General features: G+C 40.0%; 1 protein-coding gene across 2 annotated transcripts in view; it reads right to left on the reverse strand.

Moving 5' to 3' along the window:
* Positions 1–21,094, reverse strand: part of c7orf50.S (chromosome 7 open reading frame 50 S homeolog) — a 178,755-nt gene that overhangs the window by 87,873 nt on the left and 69,788 nt on the right. The window lies entirely within an intron of this gene.

A 21,094-nucleotide genomic window follows, 5' to 3' on the forward strand; every position in this document is an offset into this window, starting at 1 on the left:
ACAAAAACCCGTTATCCAGAAAGCTCAGAATTACGAAAGGCCATCTCCCATAGATTCCATTTTATCCAAAAAATGTAAAAAAATGTAAAATTCTTTTCTTTTTCTCTGTAATAATAAAACAGTACCTTGTACTTGATCCAAACTAATACAGTATATAATCAATTCTTATTGGAAGCAAAACCAGCCTATTTGGTTTATTTCCTGTTTACATAATTTTCTAGTAGACTTAAGGTAGAAAGATCCAAATAAAGGAAAGATCCGTTATCCAGAAAACCCTGGTCCTGAGCATTCTGGATAATAGGTTCCACACTCCTTGCTGCTGCCTAAATTCTCCATATCTGCCATTACCTATTTAAACAGAAGCAAATACTGGGTAGCAAGAGCAGGGTTTTAACTACAAAAGTTTCTGAAAAGAGGATTCATTTTCTAATTTTTTTTTGTTTAAAATCAGATGTAGGCACTTGACCACTTGCCATGGAAATAATAATAGAGAAACTTTTGGGAATAAGGGACAATATAAAATGGTTTGTTGAAAATACAAGATCATTGAACTTGGCACTTGCCTGGGATATACTGTTCATCTCATACCCGTATGTGCTAATTTTCCATATTATTATTTAATAAAAGACAGCTGTGTATTTGAATTCACCGGATGGATGAGTGTGAAGTTATACAGGAATGGCTGTACAAATACAGGCAGGTCTAAGGGTAAGGGCACATGTGAAGATTCGGGGAGATTTAGCGGCCGGTGATAAATCGCCTCTTCTTCGGGGCAACTAATCTCCCTGAACTGCCTCCTGCCGGCTAGAATCTAAATCACCTGAAGCACTTTGTTTTCCAAAGTTTCCTAGTGAGGCAACTTCGGAAAATGAGGAGCACCGATTGCCATCCCGCCGGCGATTTACATTCTAGCTGACGGGAGGCAGTTTGAGGAGATTAGTTGCCCCGAAGAAGAGGCGATTTATCACCAGGCGACCAAATCTCCCCGAATCTCCGTTTGTGTCTCTGCCCTTATGGTTGTTTTACTTAAGATAGACTAGACATAAACTATCTTGACAAATGAAATTAAGTATTCTAAAATGAACAAGTATACTACTCGAGGGGATGTCCTGCTAAATTTAACACTATCTGGACATTGTGGATACTCCAAAATGAGTCTTACTCGGCTAGGGAACCGGACTCCTCTCAACTTACACTTGAGTGGTTACTGGACCCAAACTGTGACTGAGTTACTGGATCTCGTCAGGGCATGTCTGATGGACTTTGAGGGCAAAAAGGCAGATTCTGTAATTGCTGTGTCCGCATATGACTAGATATGATTCCTAAGGTGTTGTATGTGTGTGATACTTTGGGTCTCCCTCCTCCATGCCTACACTTTCTTCCTTTCTTCTCTTTCTCTCTTGCTTCGTGCTTCCCGTCTCTTTATTGTTTCCCCGGGGTGTTATTGAAAAATCACTGGCGCAATGTGTCCTTAACCTTTCCTTTTATTATTATGCAACAAGTTTGTATCACTCTGTGTTTTGGACTGTGTGCTGGTAACAAATAAAACTTTAAAAAATAAAAAAGTATTCTAAAATGATCGCTAATTGACCAGTGCCAAATTATAGCGTCACTTGCTAATCTGGGATGAACCAGAAGAAAGCAGTTCCTTTATTCCAGGTGAAAATACATCTGAAGGTGGGATGAAGGTGCCAGGAAAAAGTAAGGAAAAAAGGGCCTTCTTCAACAAATAGCATTTTTCAGAGTTAATTTTTTACTGAAGTTTGAACAATATGAAAACAAGGGAGCCAAATGAAAACAAGACTGCCAAATGTTTTGCAAAAACCCAATATCACTTGAGACCCATAAAAATAATACTAAACATATAAAGAGTGGGAGAAATGGTTACTCATTATGTTAGTTATTAAAAATGAATGCTACCAGATCCATACTATTGCATTTTTAATGTGCTCCCCTATAAGAAAAAAAATTATTAGTGGCCAGAGCCCCTGTATAAGTTAAAAAAAAAAAAAACATTGGCATCAGGGCCAAGTTTTGTTTTTTTTAAAGTTTTTTTTTAAAAAAAGTGTTTTAATATTTTTTTTATTTTTTTTAAAACATTGGTCGCCAGGGTCCCCCATATACGTTGGGTCTTTCGCTGTTTCGGGTCTGCGGCTCCTTTCGCGGCTTCAGGTCTTGGGCTCCATTCGCGGCTTCGGGTCTTTAAACAAAGGGTTTCTTTATTCTTTTTGGGAAATACACCCTCTAGAGTGATTGTAGTTTTACATATGTCCCCAATATCTGCTGTCCACATGGGGTTTAACATTGATCAGTGAGACAAGCTCAAAAATAGCAAGTGTACGAAATAGGGATGCACCGAATCCAGGATTCAGTTTGGGATTTGGCCTATTTCAGAAGGAATAGACCAAATCCTCATGCCTGGCTGAACAGAATCCTTACAATAGGAAGTAGAGAATTTTTTAGCTGCTCACGTGGTTCTCTTTGTTCCTTCCCGCTTCTGATTTGTATATGCAAATTAGGATCTGCATTCGTCCGAATCTTCCATAAAAGATTTGGGGTTTGACCGAATCCAAGATAGTGAATTTGCAGCTTCGGTTCTTTGTCTCCATTTGCAGCTTCAGCTTCAAGTCTTTGGCAACGCTCTTAAGAGTGGGCCCGGCTAATCCGGAAAGTGCAGCCCAGCCGTGCACCCCTTTAAACCTAAATTCTGCCAGGCCTGGGACAGTTGTACCCCCTGCATCCCCCTTATGGCGGCCCTGGAGGCAAGGGTGCTTCTGCCATGAAGCAAGGTAAGAACTATGCTACAGGTGGCACTTTACAAGGGGCAATATAAATCTATCCATGGAAACATAAAGGCTACGCACATAGCATTTTTCCCAATAGGAGAAAAACACCAATCCACACTATCATGTAAGAACTGACAGGCATGTAATTTGCCTGCCAGTGCTCACACAGTCAACTAGCCGATGCAGTTCTCAAATCTTATTGGCCCATCAGAGGGCACCATACACTGGCACATAACATGTCTAATGGGTCTGAAGGGATCAAATCTGCCCGTGTTCAGCCACCTTTAGTTTTCCATTTTCATAGAATATTTTAAGGCTGGTCTCTGATGTTTTGTATACAAATAAGGACAAGGCCTCCTTAACCACAAAGTGCTGCAGAAGGAATCACTACTCTGGTTTTGTATATACCAACCAGAAAACCCTGCCAGGCTCCAAATCGTGTGAAACCTGTCTGCAGTTAAGATAAGATCCACAGTTCCCCTGGATGTCCTTTAAAACCCAGTGGGTGAGCGCAGGGCCGCCATCAGGGGGGGACAGGGGGGACAAGCGTACCGGGCCCGGGCATGAAGGGGGGCCCGGCAGCGCTGCATTTTTTTGAAGATCCGGGCCCCCCTTACGAGCGCCCGAGCCGTACGTCTTGCCTCTTCAGTGCCGAATGCGGAAGTGCCGAAAAGCCGAAGCCGATGCGACGAAAAGACCCGAAGTCACGGAAAAAGCCGAAGTCACGAAGCGCCGAAAAGACCCGAAGTCACGAAAACAGCCGAAGCTGAAGTCCTGAAGCAGCGCAAAGACCCGAAGTCACGAAAACAGCCGAAGCCGAAGTCCTGAAGCGGTGAAAAGACCCGAAGTCACGAAAGGAGGCCGAAGTTGAAGTACTGAAGCCATGAGTTCAATTCTACTGAACACCAGTTTGTGGTTTTTTTTTTTTTAATCCCCTGGCCACCAATGTATTATTTTAATATTCTATAGGCCCCTGCCACCAATCTTTTTTTTAAAACTTTTGTTTTTGGGGCCCCAATTTTTTTTTTAACTCGTAAGGGGCCCCTTGCCACCATTGTTTTTTTTTGGGTTTTTTTTAAAAAAAAAAATTAATTTTCTTTTTGGTGGCCCCAAATTTTTTTAACTTGTAAGGGGGCCCCTGCCACCAGTTTTTTTTTTTTTTCAAAAAAAAATTATTTTTTTTTTAAATTTTTTTTGGGGCCCCAATTTGTTTTTAACTTGTAAGGGGGCCCCTGCCACCATTTTTTTTTTTTCCAAAAAAATTTTTTTTTCTCCAAATTTTTTTTTTGGGGCCCCAATTTGTTTTTAACTTATAAGGGGGCCCCTGCCGCCAATGTTTTTTTTTTTTTCAAAAAAAATTTTTTTTAACTTGTAAGGGGGCCCCTGCCACCAGTTTTTTTTTTTTTTTTCAAAAAAAAATTATTTTTTTTTAAATTTTTTTGGGGCCCCAATTTGTTTTTAACTTGTAAGGGGGCCCCTGCCACCATTTTTTTTTTTCCAAAAAAATTTTTTTTTCTCCAAATTTTTTTTTTGGGGCCCCAATTTGTTTTTAACTTATAAGGGGGCCCCTGCCGCCAATGTTTTTTTTTTTTTTTCAAAAAAAAATTAATTTTTTTTCAAATTTTTTTTTGGGGCCCCAATTTGTTTTTAACTTATAAGGGGGCCCCTGCCGCCAATGTTTTTTTTTTTTTCAAAAAAAAATTAATTTTTTTTCAAATTTTTTTTTGGGGCCCCAATTTGTTTTTAACTTAGAAGGGGGCCCCTGCCACCAATGTTTGTTTATTTTTTAGTTTTTTTTACATTTTTTTTTGTTGGGGCCCCAAGTTTTTTTTAACAGGGGGCCCCTGCCACCAATGTTTTTAAAAAAAAAAAAAATTTAATTTTTTTTTTTGGGGCCCCAATTTTTTTTATAAGGGGGCCCTGACCATCAATAGATTTTTACAACTTGTGTGGGGGGGGGGTTACTTTTTTAGCGCTGATGTCTGTGTGGTCTTTTAACTGCGATGTGGGCGGGATATGGGGCGGAGCTTGGTCGTCAGTGTGGGCGGGGCCCAGGGGGCCCCAAAAATTTTGTTGTACGGGGCCCCGTGATTTCTAATGGCGGCCCTGGGTGAGCGTCTACCCATAGGGTATTCCATGTATATGAAAAACTCAGGAGCAAAACTTGGATTGCTTCCCAGGATTCCTGCTGTTTTGTATTGTGATATATGATATATAATACACAAAAGCCATGAATATCCTGTAAATTATATCCTTATAAACAGTGAGTTCTGATGTCATCAGTTATAAACGGTGAGTTCTGATGTCATTTCTGTCACATGACTCACTGAAACGTGTGTATTATAATAAATAAAGTACCCCCAGTTGCAAAATATGAGGATATTAAAAGTTACCTCGGAGTTCCATGACCTGTATAAAAACACTCGGCCTTCGGCCTCGTGTTTTTATATGGTCATGAAACTCCTTGGTAACTTATAATATCCTTATATTTTACAAGAGGGGGTACTTTATTCACTATATAAAATAAAAGGGAACAGCAGGCAGGGAGGAGACAGAGAGGAAAACCATAAAGAACATTTTTTACGGCACAACAGAGCAAAACACAAACTAGAATGAAGGGGAAACCCAAAACTAAGAGCAACAAACACAGTTGGAACAGAATACAGACTGGGCAAGGATATCAGCCTGACCAAATATAGAAGAATTTTAAATAAAAAATATGAAGAGTAAAGCAGAGGACTGGACCACATTCACAACAAGAGACACCAATAAAGGAAGGTGGAAAAAAAGTGAAAGACAAGTGCCATTTTAACAAAGCTGCGCACATTGTTGCCATTAGAATACAGTTTACTTTGCAATGGTACACGAAACAACAAATAATCCAACATATTGACTTGGTTTAGACAACATAAAAAACTAGCTAAGCCAATAACACTTTCATAGAAGCTGGAAAAAATAAAACAATTTAAAAGGTTAATTTCCAATAGAAAAGCGAAAGAAGACAAAGCGTTAAAGTACTATACAATAAGGCGCACATGTTTTGCATTTTCTAATAATGTGAAAGCGACCTGATACCTGGATCTGTTCCCAATGAGGTCACTGTAATGAACCCTCTCATTTCTTTATTAATATCTGGCCTTACATCACTTGCAGCAGCTCCAAGATCTATTTCAAAAGGGGGAAAGGCTGGATTTTATGAAGGTAATGCACATGGCTGAATTCAGACCCTAGGGCAAACAGTGAACCTACCAAACAGGTTACGTGAGGTCTGTTTTGTTATATCTGGGTGTGTATTGCTCTAAATAATTAATGAATTAATAAATAATAATTGGTTACATATATATGTATATATATATATGTATATATATATGTATAGATGTATATATATGTGTGTATATATATATATATATATATATATATATATATATATATATATATATATATATATATATATATATATATATATATATATATATATAAATAAAAAGACTAAAATTATGTAATGGGCAAGGCTGGTTTTGAACAGTGTAAGGACAAACAGGCCTATGGGGTAAGGGTGGAGAGAGTTGTCCCGGCCAGCAGGTTTTTCCTGGTAAAGCTGTACAGCCTATCCAATTCCAATGCAGCTTCACCGGGACTTAACTGAGGGTAGGACTACACGGAGGTTTATCGGCGCGATCCGACGCACTGCGACAAGTCGCATGCGACAAAAATAAGGTAAGTGAATGCATTGTCGCATGGTGTCGCAGCATTGATCCGACAGTCCTGTCATCACCGCTGCCATACCATTCGACAATGCATTCACTTACCTTATTTTTGTCGCATGCGTTTTGTTGCAGCGCGTCCATGTAGTCCTACCCTGAACCCACCAATGAGGGTACAGAGAACTGAATAGGAGAAAAATAAATGAAGGCACCTGAGCTCCCCTCCTCTCTTCCAAACTTTGCAGCAGGCTGAAAACAGGGGGGCTTAGCTAATTAAGTAAGTGAAGAATGGCTAGGCCCCCCCTTAAGAGCCCAACCTATGGGGGACCCTGGCAAGCAATTTTTTTAAATTTTGGGTGGGCTGGCCACCAATGTCAGGATGGTCCTGGCTTTTTATAATATGTAGGGGGGGAGGCCCAGGCCATCAATATTTTTTTTTTCCTTGCAGGGGGGCTGATCAATGGCTTTTTATAACTTGTGGGGGGGGGGGCAGGCCATCAATTCTTTTTTTTCACTTGCAAGGGAGTTGGTGGGGGGTGAGATCACCAATGGCTTTTTATAACTTGTGGGGAGTGGCCTAGGCAAATGGCTTTTTATAACATGTGGGGGGGGGCTGGCCACCAATGGCTTTTTATAACTTAGGGGGATTGCTGTTTTAGCTTTGATGTCTGTTTGGCTTTTTTACTGTGGGATGGGTGAGATATGGGGTGGGGCTTGGGGGTGGGGCTTGGGGGTGGGCAGGGACCAGGAAAATGTTGCCGTACAGGGCCCCGTGATTTCTGAAGGCAGCCCTGTCTGTTAGCTTGATCAATATCTAAACAAGTCCAGATCAAATACTGGTCAGCAAAGGCATTGTTCTGACCCCAAACTCAATTTAGAGCAGCCAACATCTACCTGTGTACAAATAGCTCTAATTGTAATATAACATGATGTAAAACCTATGCTAGTGGTAAGAATATACCTCCCAACATTTGTATAACAGAAAGAGGGACAAAAATATTTTGATCACACACATTTTATGGCCACACCCCCTAAATACCACATCATTTTTACAAAATTTGGCAGGTTATGGAAAGTTTTAACACATGGGGGTTTTAGGGTTCAGGTTTATTACAGTTTTGCTAATGAAGGTGAATTGCCCTTTAAGCTGCAAGTCACACATCTGTGTTAATATAAAGCAGCAATCAAGGGTTCAATTCTACTCTCACATGGCAATGCTCTGCAGCTCTGCTTTAATGGGACTGTTCTAGATTTCATGCTTTTTGCATTTATTTTAGATTGCTGACCCATTCCCAGAAGTAACCACTACAAACACAAGTGGGGGGGGGGTTCAAGGACAAAATAAATGTAAGTGATAAATAACTGGTCATATGAGCAATGCAATCAGTTGTGAATGCAGAAAGAAGTAGAAATCAATCTCAATTCAGCCGACATAATTGCTATTCCCAAAAGCCCGCTCTATGCCTTTTTAGCAGTGGCCTTTCTTGCACAAATCAGGGAAATGTCGCTACAGACATAATACAATACTGAGATGAAAGGCTTCTCTGTGTTTATTTCATTCATTCTTACCCTGTATGTGGCAAACGCAAGGATGGGAAACAGGATCGCTTAATTGTAGTTACTTTACAATTCATACTCAGAGGAGAGTAAATGTGGACTGAACCACGAATAAAGAAAAAAAAAACTAACATCAGTGAACAGATGCAGAACACTGCCAAATAATTCTAACTTTCCATACAGTGTTTAATAGCCCCACCAACTGGACATCTGAAAAAGTGCAGCTTGTAAGCAAAGGCTGACATACAGTATAGTTACAGTAGAACCCCCTTTTTACTGTTCTTTAAGGGAAAAAATAATGTAAAATCAAGGAAATGTGTTAAAACGACTTTCAAGTACTCAAAGGAAATAAACACGGGAGTCTGTTTTACTTTGAAATACACTGTTTACTGTGTAAATAACAAGGGTTAATCACTGCAGCATTAATGTTATGTATGCAAGATCTCTCTGACAACCTAAAGCAATAAGTGATTTGTGCAGACTAATTGGACTATTTTGAGACAGAACCGTTATAAATTAGTGGGGCCACAAAAAAAAAACAATGCAAAATGCAGCATACCTTGAAAGGGTATGAACCTTACAGGGTATGTAACAGAGGTTTTGCTGTATATATATTGCCCAAAGATATTTAATTGAGAATTCAATGATAAATAGTACTCTTAATGAAGCTCACATTTCTCCATGCTTCAGAAATAAATATCTAACCAAGGCCAGGTCAGACACTGATCAGGGGGGCATCATTTTGGGACCATATAGAGGTTGCCAGATCAATCCAAAAAGGCTAAAAACTACCAACCAGCTCTAAAAAATATCAGACCATAAATTAAAAAAAAAAATTAAACACACATGCTAGCGGTAAGAATCAGACAAAATGGATTATATACATAACATATAGAGATCATGCACCAATGTGCAAACCCGAATGTAATAGTCACTTTTGCTGCCTTTCCATTGTTTTGTTTCATTTTGCACATAAATCAACAGTAGGCTGTCAGGACACATATACGAAAGGCAAAAGGCACATCACATGCAGCTTTACACAGGCTGACACTCCCTGGGGACAGACTTGGCAGGTATCCCACTTCACCTCTACTACATATTCCGGTAGTGGTCTATGGATCAACCTCAGGGTAATCATCTCTCCTGATTCCCTCTCCGCTGGGATCCCTATACTACAGGCAATATGGCCTGGGAGAGATACCTCCAATCTATCACTCCTATGTTGGAGCTCAGAACTGCTCTTATCTAGCTCAACCTTGACTATCTTACACTCCTAGAGTGTACGAGTACTGGGAGCTACACCTGACACTTTCTATTCCTCTTTCACGGGTTGCCTGCTCACCGACTTCCGTCTAGGCACATGGCTTCTCTAGGCCTTGCTGTACCCAGGGCCGGATTTACATACTGGGTGCCCCTAGGCCCACTGCCGTTCGTTGCCCGTGTCCCCTCCCCTTTATTCATGAAAATTTTCATCATCTGGACAGGAGCAATGGGGATTGGCGCACGGGAAATTTAAAAAATGATTGTATATCCAGCGCATCCCCTGTGTTTTTGAACCAAAGGGTGTGGTTGGGCAGCATGCCTCCCCCCTAAAATCCAGCCGCCCAAGGCACGGGCCTAGGTGGCCCTTCCACAAATTCGGGCCTGCCCCTAAAAGATATATATTGGATCTAACGGTCAACCAAAATTTGACCTCCAAACTCCTGCAAGAAGGCAGAATGAAGAGAACGATTCTAAAAATGAAGATGCGAAGATAAATGTGATTACTGCAGAAAAGGTAAAGAATTTTCAGTATGGTGAAATTTTCCTGATAGTTTCCTGATAACTTTCCTGTATGTCCTGCATGATTATATTTTTAATTAATTAGGATGGGGGACGACTGTTGTTGTGCAGAGTAATATCAAACCTGATCTTGCTGAAAAAAATACAATCAACAGTCTGTCTTTGGAGTCAAAATCCCACATAAGAGAGTCTACCTTTCATCTGGCTTCCGCTCCAATATCCAAATATAAACAACAAATGATACCCACCCAAACTCCCATGCTAAACCGAAGGTTCCTAAAAATAAACAATAATAAACCAGAGCTGCATTCAAAACTAAATCCTTAATCTCAGCCACAAAGGGAAAAACTGTCAGGAATAAACAAAGATCCTTGTCCACACGGTGGTTTCACATTCACACAGAACTCTGCGAATAGACCACCCTGAATGGCTTGTTATTTGCTTTAGTCCCACCAAAACTCAATTCTGCCTTCACAGTTATGTTTTCTGCCCAGAAACCAAAACCTGTTTGTTTATTAAACACTGCCAAGAATAAGAAACATAAACGTTATTTATTTGCAAATGGGTTGCTGGCAGATTCTATAACTTTCAAATAGTGGGTCATGTTACATTAATGGGCTGTTTTAAAATAAATTGCCTGACACCAATGAAATCCATGCAGCTCACTCCCCCAGGTATATATATATATTTATCACTGTGTGCAAGCTCTATTAGAACTATATAGCCGGGTATATGGAAAGCCAAGAAATACAGTAAATGAGAAGAATAGTCCCAACAGGAATGCTATAAACATTAAGATGGTGCCTGCCATCCCCACTGCCAATTTGAATTAGTGCTCAGGCTTAAGTTTTCCTTTAAAAAATGTGCAATTAAAAATTGCAGCAGAACAATGAAAATCATTCCATTGCAAAATATTGGGATTTTTTTAATTAAGTCTTTTCTTCAGTGAATGTTGCAGACAGCTGTAGAATCTAAGTTAATCCTCTTAGCGATCACATCTAACTGATTAGATATTAAATAATTTATTCTCTCTTGAGAAAGGATGCTTCCCCAAGAAGTATGAAGCAATTCATTCCAGACAAATATCTGGAGGGAAAAACGATAGCATTTAATATTAGGCTACAAGTTCCCAGCAGCAAAAAAACGTAAGAAGAATATGAAGCACAAGATATAACAGCGAAACCTCTATACACTGCTTGCATTTGTGAGATCTTATTTCATGTTACTATTTGGTGGGAGGAGGAACAAGCTAACTGCCTGTTATGACTGTCACTTGCTGTTGTCCAGACTAGGGAAGTGGGCCGGCCCATGTTCTGTGAAGGGGCAGGCTACAGGGGTGCCTGAAAAGAGGAGTCAGAAATAGTTACCTTACCTTAATTGAACTTCCAACGACAAAATCGTGAACCTTATGTTGCTTTATAATTGCCTCTCTCTTACCCTACAAGTTCTATATGTAATTCACTATGAAGCATGAAATCATGTTGGAGCAACACTGATGAATGTGCGTCAGAAACTCAAGTCCCTAAATATCAGTCTAAAGCCCCAGAGACCCATAAAGAATTACCCAAACATGACCTTGTGCTTTATGAGGCAGACAGAGTTCACTCAGCCTCTTCTGCAACAGAGAAGTCTGGCTAAGGGCTTGGCTGCTTTAATGCTTTGAATGGATATTATAAGAAATTCCAGTGATAAGTAGGCTGAAACCTTAAATAGTAACTAAATATACCAAAGCCTGCTGTTGCACTACAGCTCCCAGTATGCTCAGCAATTTTTCCCCAGTTCTGGGAATTAATTCAAATAATCTGCAGTTAGCATTCTTTACTGGCCTATTTTATGAAAATAGCGAATTGTTTTACATGGACTACTAGACATGGTGCTACTGTGCATCCATGATTACCTTATGCATATAGTTCATTGGTATCTTTCTGTATAAACCATGAGAAAACTTACTGAGTTGTTCCTGTTCCTGAGTTTTTTATGACAATCACACTCCCAAAGCTGGCCGTACATTGAGAGATCCAATCTTTTGGAGAGGTTGGCAAAGCCTGTTTTGAGATGGGCGATATCAGGCTGATCAGATTGTTTCTCTCTGATCTGATATATAGCACCAGGGCCATGCAGGTCATCAGAGTGAGGACTGCATCAACAAACCAATGCAGCCCTTGCCGCAACAACATTTCTAAACCTGTCCAATCAATATCTGGTTAATTTTTCTGTCGGACAGGCCCATCAGAGTGCCCTATCCATGGGCATATAAACTCGAGACTTGGACTGAAGGAGTCAATTGGCAGGTGAAAACCAGGGTCGGACTGGGATGGTGGGACACTGGGAAAAAACCCGGTGGGACCAGCGCCTTATGGGCCCCCACCGGTCCACTCCCCCAAAACATTATGCGGTGCTGCATGACGGCATTCACACATGCACACAGGGCCCCGGATGTTTGGAACCCGTTGGAACCCAATGCTCCAGTCCGACCCTGCTGAAGACTACCTGTTTATGGCCAACTTTAGTTAAGCTATTGTTTCTGCCTTTCATTAAAGAGGTGAAACTGTAATGATAAATCAGTGCAACAGAAAATTTATTAAACATCTTGATATTTACATTACACAAATAAAACTTTAAAATAAAAAATGTGAGAGAGAAAGAGATCAGCTTCTGGATGCATTAAATGTTTCAAAAAGATTACAACATTATCTATTATGAATGAATTTATAAGTATGATTCCACCCAAAGTCAAATGCAGAGCAAACAAACAGAGCAGGTTACCAAACATTTGGTTACTTACTATGGTACGTGTAGGATCTGATTACAACAAATGTCTTCAAGAGAGGTGTGTGGAGCTCTTTGGCCATTAAAATGAAGGCTCATTCTAGCCTGGAGGCCGGCAGTTGCATGGCCCTATTCTACCTTAAAGGGATACTGTCATGGGAAAAATTTTTTTTTCAAAATGAATCAGTTAATAGTGCTGCTCCAGCAGAATTCTGCACTGAAATCCATTTCTCAAAAGAGCAAACAGATTTTTTTATATTCAATTTTGAAATCTGACCTGGGGCTAGACATTTTGTCAATTTCCCAGCTGCCCCCAGTCATGTGACATGTGCCTGTACTTTAGGAGAGAAATGCTTTCTGGCACGCTGCTGTTTTACCTTCTCAATGTAACTGAATGTGTCTCAGTGGGACATGGTTTTTTACTATTGAGTGTTGTTCTTAGATCTACCAGGCAGCTGTTATCTTGTGTTACCTTCTGGTTACCTTCCCATTGTTCTTTTGTTTGGCTGCTGGGGGGGAAAAAGGGAGGGGGGTTATCACTCCAATTTGCAGTACAGCAGTTAAGAGTGATTGAAGTTTATCAGAGCACAAGTCACATGACTTGGGGCAGCTGGGAAATTGACAATATGTCTAGCCCCATGTCAGATTTCAAAATTGAATATAAAAAAATCTGTTTGCTCTTTTGAGAAATGGATTTCAGTGCAGAATTCTGCTGGAGTAGCACTATCAACTAATTCATTTTGAAAAAATTTTTTTTTCCCATGACAGTATCCCTTTAAAGTTATCAATGCTAGCAAGTAGCAACATTAACTTGTACCTAGAAACTCTTGGTTAACGGTCCTGTGGGCTGCTTGCAGGTGTTGGGTTATAAAAAGCATCTTAACCCCTCTGATAATACTGTTTTTGCTAGCACAGTACTAAGATGAACATGACTGCACTTCAACTAAAGTCACCATGATAAATTTGTGCCCAAAACTACAACCGAAGAAGCAGTGATTCTCTCACTATGTCCACAGAGAACAGCTGGCCTGTCTTATTTTGCAATAAAAAAAGCTTCAAAGTTGCCCCACTTAAGACTGCAGGTGCTCAGTTACATCATCTTTGGGACAGTGACATCATCCCCTAATTTAACACTTGTCAATAATACAAAAGTCATCTTGGAATAATTAAGGATTAATTAAAGGGCCAATATAAGAATGCTAAAACCATGATATACTAAAGCTACACAATAATTTAACAAGATAGACCTTACATTGGGAGGGTACACCTATAAAGTTGCTGATGCACAGAGCTTTGCAGCAGACTTATTAACCTACAGTATATAGAAGTTTCAATCTACATGTGCCTACACAGTTATAAAGTCACATTGTTCATCTCCTGCTACCCAAAAAAACACTTAGTTCTACAAACCCTAAACCTTATATTCCACATGTTCCACCCAAGCACTCATCGTGCTCATTCATTGTGCTATTCTTGTTTATTCCATATTTAACAGAACAGAGAATCAAGCATACAATCTTATCAGTCAACTCTGACCTTCTCCTGTACATCTTTATCTATGTTTTCCCGCATTCTCTCACTGGTAGAATCCTAACCCCCTTTACACACCATGCAGTTGCTTCTGTTTTATTTATACTTTTTTTTTAAAAAAAATCATTCAATTTTTTAATTTAAAGGGGTGGTTCACCATTAACTTAACTTGTAGAAACTTGCCTTCTACTTCTGTCTCTTTCCATTTCCCAAATGGGGTGGTCATTGATCCCATCTATAAACAAATGATCTGTAAGGCTACAAATGTATTGTTATTGCTACTTTTTATTACTCCTCTTTAGATTTTTCCCCAGTGGGAGAGGTAATTAACTCCGATGAGTAATTTGTTCTTAAAGTGAAATTGACAACTGATATTTTCCATAAACAAGTATAATTAATATGGCAACAGATCAAGAAGTTCACTTTGGCACTACTACACATATTACGTCACATGTATGTGCCCTTTTTTCCAGTACATCTCCAATCTCACTGGATCTCAGCTGGTTCAAATACATCAGTGATCCCCAAACCAGTGGCTTGTGAGCAACATGTTTCTCACCAACCTCTTGGATGTTGCTCCCGGTGAACTCAAAGCAGGTGCTTTGGAAGCTAGTTTTGGTTGCTTAAATACTAGATGTACCCAACAGAGCCCCCTTTAGGCTGCCAATCCACATAGGGGCTACTAAATAGCTAATCACAGCCCTTCTTTTGAACCACCCAGGAACATTTTTCATGCTCCTCAACTCTTTATAAATATGAATGTTGCTCATGGGTAAAAAAAAGGTTGGGGATCCCTGACCTATATATAAAGTGTTCTTGGACTTTTTGAAATGTTTACCACTTTTCTGCTTTATAAAACTGGGTGCCTTCTACTGGCAATCCTTTCTCTGTGTCTGTAAGCCTAATGCTCTAGATTGCAAGCTTGCTCACTGCACTCAAAATCTGTGTAACACTCATTTAATACACTCCCTTCTATGTATACACATTATGAACTGAAGGGCCATGTTGCTAGCATTACTGAAAAAAACATAATTGATACAGTCTGAGATCATGTGGGTGTTTTACAGCATTGTAATTAAAACGGCTTAATTTTAAGGTCATATACATATTGTTATTGATTCAGGAAGGTATTGACACTTTAGAGTGGAATTCTACAACAAATCATTAGCCTCTTGTGCACAAACTAAAATACTAAAGCACTTCTGCCTTGCAGTGCTCGGGTCCTTAGTTCGATTACAGTCTGGTTCCTCTACGCAGGGAGTTTGTATGTTCTCTTGTTTCCTCCAGGTACTGTTGTTTTCTCCCACACCCCAAAAACATACAGGCAGGTTCACTGGCTCCTGATGAAACTGACCCTAGTGTGTGAGAGGGACTGGTGAAAAAGGTGAACAATCACTGCTTAAATGTGTCAGCGTGATTTAAAAATTTACAATGGCTGGAGTTCACTCAAAATAGAATTTAGGGATATTATACAAAAAAATAGAGATGCACCAAATCCAGGATTCAGTTCAGAATTGGGCCTTTTTCAGCAGGATTCTGATTCGGCCAAATCCTTCTGCCCGGCCTAATCCAAATTTGCATATGCAAATTAGGGGCGAAGAGGGAAATTGTGTGACTTTGTGTCACAAAACAAGGAAGTAAAAAAATTGTCCCTTCCCACCCCTAATTTGAATATGCAATTGGGGTTTGGATTCCGTTCAGTATTCGAGCAAATATATCATGAAGGATTTGGGGGTCCGGCCGAATGCAAAATAGTGGATTCGCTGCATCCCTAAAAAAAAAATATAAAAAGTCTTGACAAAATTCTCTTTCAAATATTCCAACACACAATCCTCTTGTTTAAAATGTCTGTTAGCCCTTGGATTAACACCTTATATCATAACTTAACAAAATATGAGTCTACATCGGAAGAACTGACATGTTTTGGTACTCAGTTTTGGAATCTCAATATCCTGAATCGTATTTAAAACAGGTTACAATTTACTGTAAAACTACTAGAATATTAGAACCAAAGTCTGGTCAACTGATATCAATAAAAATAACACAGGAAGGGGATTTTAATATCACATTAATCAGGGACAATGGTAAATATACATTTTAAATTGAGGGAAAATATATTATTTGCGGGAATATATATCATTAAGAGATGCCAATCTGAGGCTCTGAATACTACAGATGAACAAAAAAAGAGCTAGTAAATTTTGCAGAACAATTTGCGCATGTCTAACTGTCAGTTCTTAAGAAAATGTCAGCATTTCAGAAGGTTTTGGGAGCTGTAGTCCAATACTGGTTGGAAGCAACAGGATGCCCACCCTACGTATACACTACATATAAGGAGGGTAGAGGATATACAGTACTGATATTCAACTAGCAGCCCTCCATGTATTTCTGATCTACAATTTCCAGGATCACAAAATCATGATGGGTTTCCAGGAAAAAAAATGCTAGGCTGAGGAACACACACAAATAAATGTAATAAGAGTTGCTGTTTTATACAGATCTAGTCATCTATAGCTACAAATCAGCGGGTAGAATTTCCTTATCATCTTTGTGAAAGCAAACATTTGGCTGGTTGCTATGAGTTATTAAACCAGGGCTACATTTCCAAAAAATGATTTATCGAAAATTCCCATAACGTTTCCTGGATTCTGCTGTATAATAGCAACTGTCTTTATTATATTATGGGAATTTTGACATTCCAGCCTTCCAGTTATGTGGAAATGACAGGTTTTGTCAAAATGAGGTATAAAGGCATCACCTAACTGCACCATAGGGGAAATACCCTGCCAAAAACTCCTAGTAAAACCATCCCGCTGGCACCCAAGGGGTTAAATCACACGTCACAATCTTATGTGTTAGAAAAAGAAACCTGAACTGTACAAACTGCCTGCCACTTCTGTTGCTGCAAAGGGAACTGTAAATTTGGTAACAGACTCCTTATTCAGAGCCCCGGCAGACTCAAGAGTTTCCCAGGCTGAGAAGAGGAATAAAATGCATTGAGCATTTACATTAAAGTTAGAAAACGCTGCCTTGAAAGAGGTAAGTGCCTGAGCTTTAATGGGAAGATTCAGCGCTGGCGCATAGTACCCATTTGTTTAGCCACTTTCACTTATTTGACTTAAACAGAAGTGCAAGGACTGCTGCTCACGCTGCTTATACTGGAAGCATCACAGCAAAAATCACTTGGCTTGTTTGTCGGCAGCTCGGAACCATGTCAGCACTATGGAGTATGATTCCAGCCTGCCCGTGTTCTTCCCTCAGCTTTATACATAATCACTAAAGAGAGAGAGAAAGAGGCAATTTCATAAAGCCTACATTTTCTTACCATATATAAAAGTTGGGCTCCTCCACCCAAATGGCATTATTTGTACTGCATATATCCCCTTCATTTGCCAACGACATTATATTTCCCTAAAACAAATAACAGCTTTCACCCGGGGGCATTTTCACTCTGACACATCATCAGTGCATTTATATCTGCAAACAGCACATATGTGATGTAAAGTTCAGGCAATTAAAAAATGCAGACTACCACCGGCAGAATTTACTATGATGACAAGTCCTGCTTGGATTGAGCACTATAATGGTTAAGCTGTGCTCAGGAGAAGGGGTAGGATTTAAAATAGGATCAGACAGCTAGAACAGTAAAGCCATCTCTTCATTGGCTGTTAGACTGGGGGGGGTGTTAAGTAATCTGAGCTGAGAAGAACTGAGCATGCTCATGAGTCAACAGCCAAAGGAAATTCCTGAGGGAGGGGGCAGAGTGGGTTAGAGGAGGAGAATGAATCCTAAGTGATTAAAGGGTGGCAGGTATTTAGAGATTTCAAAGAGGCTTTTCAGTGATTACATTTTTGCAGGGGGGTTTTACATGTCCTTTAATTGTGAGTTTCAATTACAGCTACTACAGTGGCAAGAACATACTTCTATAACCAGATCACTTTCTATTAGGGACGTGCCGAATCGACTATTTTAGGATTTGGCAGCATACCAAACGGCCGAATGCCAAACCAAATCCGAACTCTTATGTGCACATGTAAATTAAGGAAATGAGAGGGGGAAATTTGACTGTTTTGCTTATGTGATGAAACATCACACTGATTTTTTTGGATTCAGTTTGGCCAGTTACTTGGATTCATTGAATCAAAGGCCGAATTCAGAACCGAATCCTGGATTCGGTGCATCCCTAGTTTCCATTCACACGCTGGGGCATTCTGAAGTGCTACAGATTGCATGCCATTACCGTAATTGGGATGGGGAGAGTGTGCAGCTTTTTTAAAATTGTCACAAACATTGAAGACCAAACACTATGTGGGTCATAGCCTCCCAGAGATTACAATTTAAACCTGCAGAGAGATAATGTGTGAATCCTTTGAGGTCACAAGTAGTGGACATAGAATTTAGCCTTGGGAATCAAACATAGGGCTCCCTGTGCCCTGTAATTTAGCTACTGTCCCACGCCTTCTAAAATGTAAAAGAGAAAGTACAGTATGGGTGAGTTTGCATCGACAATGTGTTGCCAATGGTCTAAGTGTATCTGTCATGTATCTGACACACACTACATGGAGACAAGAATAAGCCAGCAATGGGTTTCACAACTCGAGACTCAGAGTTGTACATTTGATTCGCACATCTTTGAGGAGAACCCATGCTATCTTGTAAGAAGAATTAACTGTTCCTGAAAAAAAACCTAAAAGTAAACCTAAAAATCAAGATACTTCATCAACAATAACAGCAGCTATTTATTAGAGCAATTCTTCTACCCTTCTACCATTTTATAGTATTCGGCCAGAGTTTTCTACTGCTTTAGAGCAGAGTGTCCACTTTTCATGAGAGGAAGTTCCAGCTGAACAGTTATGTGTCATTGTGCAGGCCATGTAATAAATGAGAAAGCAACAGATATAAATAAATAGCTTAGATACAGAAATAAAGCAGAATAGATAGATACATTAGAGCAGGGGTCCCCAAACTTTTTTACCCCTGAGCCACATTCAAATGTAACAGTTCCTGTGTGTGTCAAATAAGAGCTAGGATTGGCTATTGGTAGCCCCTATGTGGACTTGTAGCCTACAGGAGGCTCTATTTGGTAGTACAGATGTTTTTTTAGGCAAATTAGGAGTGGGAAAAGGGAAACCGTTTTTTACTTCCTTGTTTTGTGATAAAAAGTCACACGATTTCCCTCCATGCCCCCCTAATTTGCATATGCAAATTAGGATTCAGATTTGGTTTGGCCAGGCAGAAGGATTCAGTCGTATCCGAATCCTGCTGAAAAAGGCCGAATTCTGGCCGAATCCTGAACCGAATCCTGGATTCGGTGCATTCCTAATGAATAGGAGAGGGCCTGAATAGAACAACAAATATAAAATTGTAGCCTTGCAAAACAATGTTTTTTTGCTACTGGGGTCAACGATCCCCTTTAAAAAGCTGTATAAGACAAAGAAGAAAAAAAAAATGTAAAAACAACAATAATTAAACAATAAAGAATAGGACATTCTATAACATACTAAATGGACGTTATAGGTGCAAACAGCATCACCAAAGGCAAACTGTAACCCCAGGATGAGGTTAACAGTTCTTTGTCTTTTTGTGTTTGTTCCTCACAGTCCTCTCACCCCTCTCCATTACAGCCCATCAGGCAGGCATATTAGACAGGTTGGCAAACAAAGCAGATGGCCAACTGTTCTATTAGTCTGATGGATGAAATAAATATGAGCCATAAAAATAATTTTCCCCCTACACCCAGGTTTCGGGATATTTCTGTTTCTAGAAAGTCAGAATGAAGCAGGGTGAAATTAACCTGTGTTATTGTAATGTTTCAGGGTTGCACAGATCCTTACAGAACCTCACACACACAGCTAATGTAGCGAGTCTGATCATATACGGGTATGGGATCTGTTATCCGGAAACAAGGACCAAACATGGAATAGCTTTAATTCCACTGTTTATTAAATTTGCGTAGAACAAGGGGGTATACTGCCCCTTTAAGCACTGGAGAGGGGTGACTATCACAGATTCCTTTCTCATTCAGTATAGTAGTAAAGTTAAGCCTTTACTTGCTTTGACATGGTTGTAAGTGGGGCTGATATTTTATTAACACACAGGATGTACATATTTATCCGAGTGCAAATGTTTGCAGATATCTCTTTCAATAACCAGGCAAGATTTAGGGCAGAGACACACGCAACATTTCGGAGAGATTTAGTCGCCCATCGACAAATCGGCTCTTTTACCCCGGAAAGCCTTCCGCCGGCTAGAATCTAAATCGCCGGCGGGATTTTCCGAAGTCGATCGAAGTTTCCTCATAAGGCAACTTCGGAAAACGAAGCGCTCCAAGTCCCATCCCACCAGCGATTTAGATTCTAGCCAACAGGAAAGCAGTTTGCGCAAAGATTCGGGCGGCACCCGGCAACAAATTGACTCTTCTTCGGGCGACTAAATCCCCCCGAATCTTTGCGTGTGTCTCTGCCCTTAATTTACCAGAATGAGGCTTTGTGGTTACCTTTAAGCTGAAAGAAGTTCAGCTCATCACAGCCAGATTCAGCCATCCTTGAGCTGAGTCAATTCCTGCTGATAAGACTGTTTGGCCCCCCGACATAGATCAGATGATACCATGGGCTTATGGAGGCCAATAGTTATCTTGTTGTTTTAGGCAGACAGATGTCAGGCAAGATGTCTGAAAAGGACCACCTGCTGGCTCAGTCTGGAAGAGTCAAGTTGGCACCTTTTATCGGCCAATTTTACCAAGTCCAGTGCTCAACAGGTTAATTTGGTACGTAGGCTGGCTTTCTTCCCTTAACAAATTTACAGGCTATACATAAATATATAGAGGTACTATTTCTGCAGTGCTTACCGTGTTCTTTTTGTTTTAGTCGGTTAACGTGGCACTGGGTAATCTGGTGGAGGTGTTTCATGCTGTTGTGGGGACACATTTCATTTGGGATGACAAAGTACATTTTCGGGGTGCTTTGG

Source organism: Xenopus laevis, chromosome 9_10S (genome assembly GCF_017654675.1).
Source record: "Xenopus laevis strain J_2021 chromosome 9_10S, Xenopus_laevis_v10.1, whole genome shotgun sequence".
NCBI lineage: Eukaryota > Metazoa > Chordata > Amphibia > Anura > Pipidae > Xenopus > Xenopus laevis.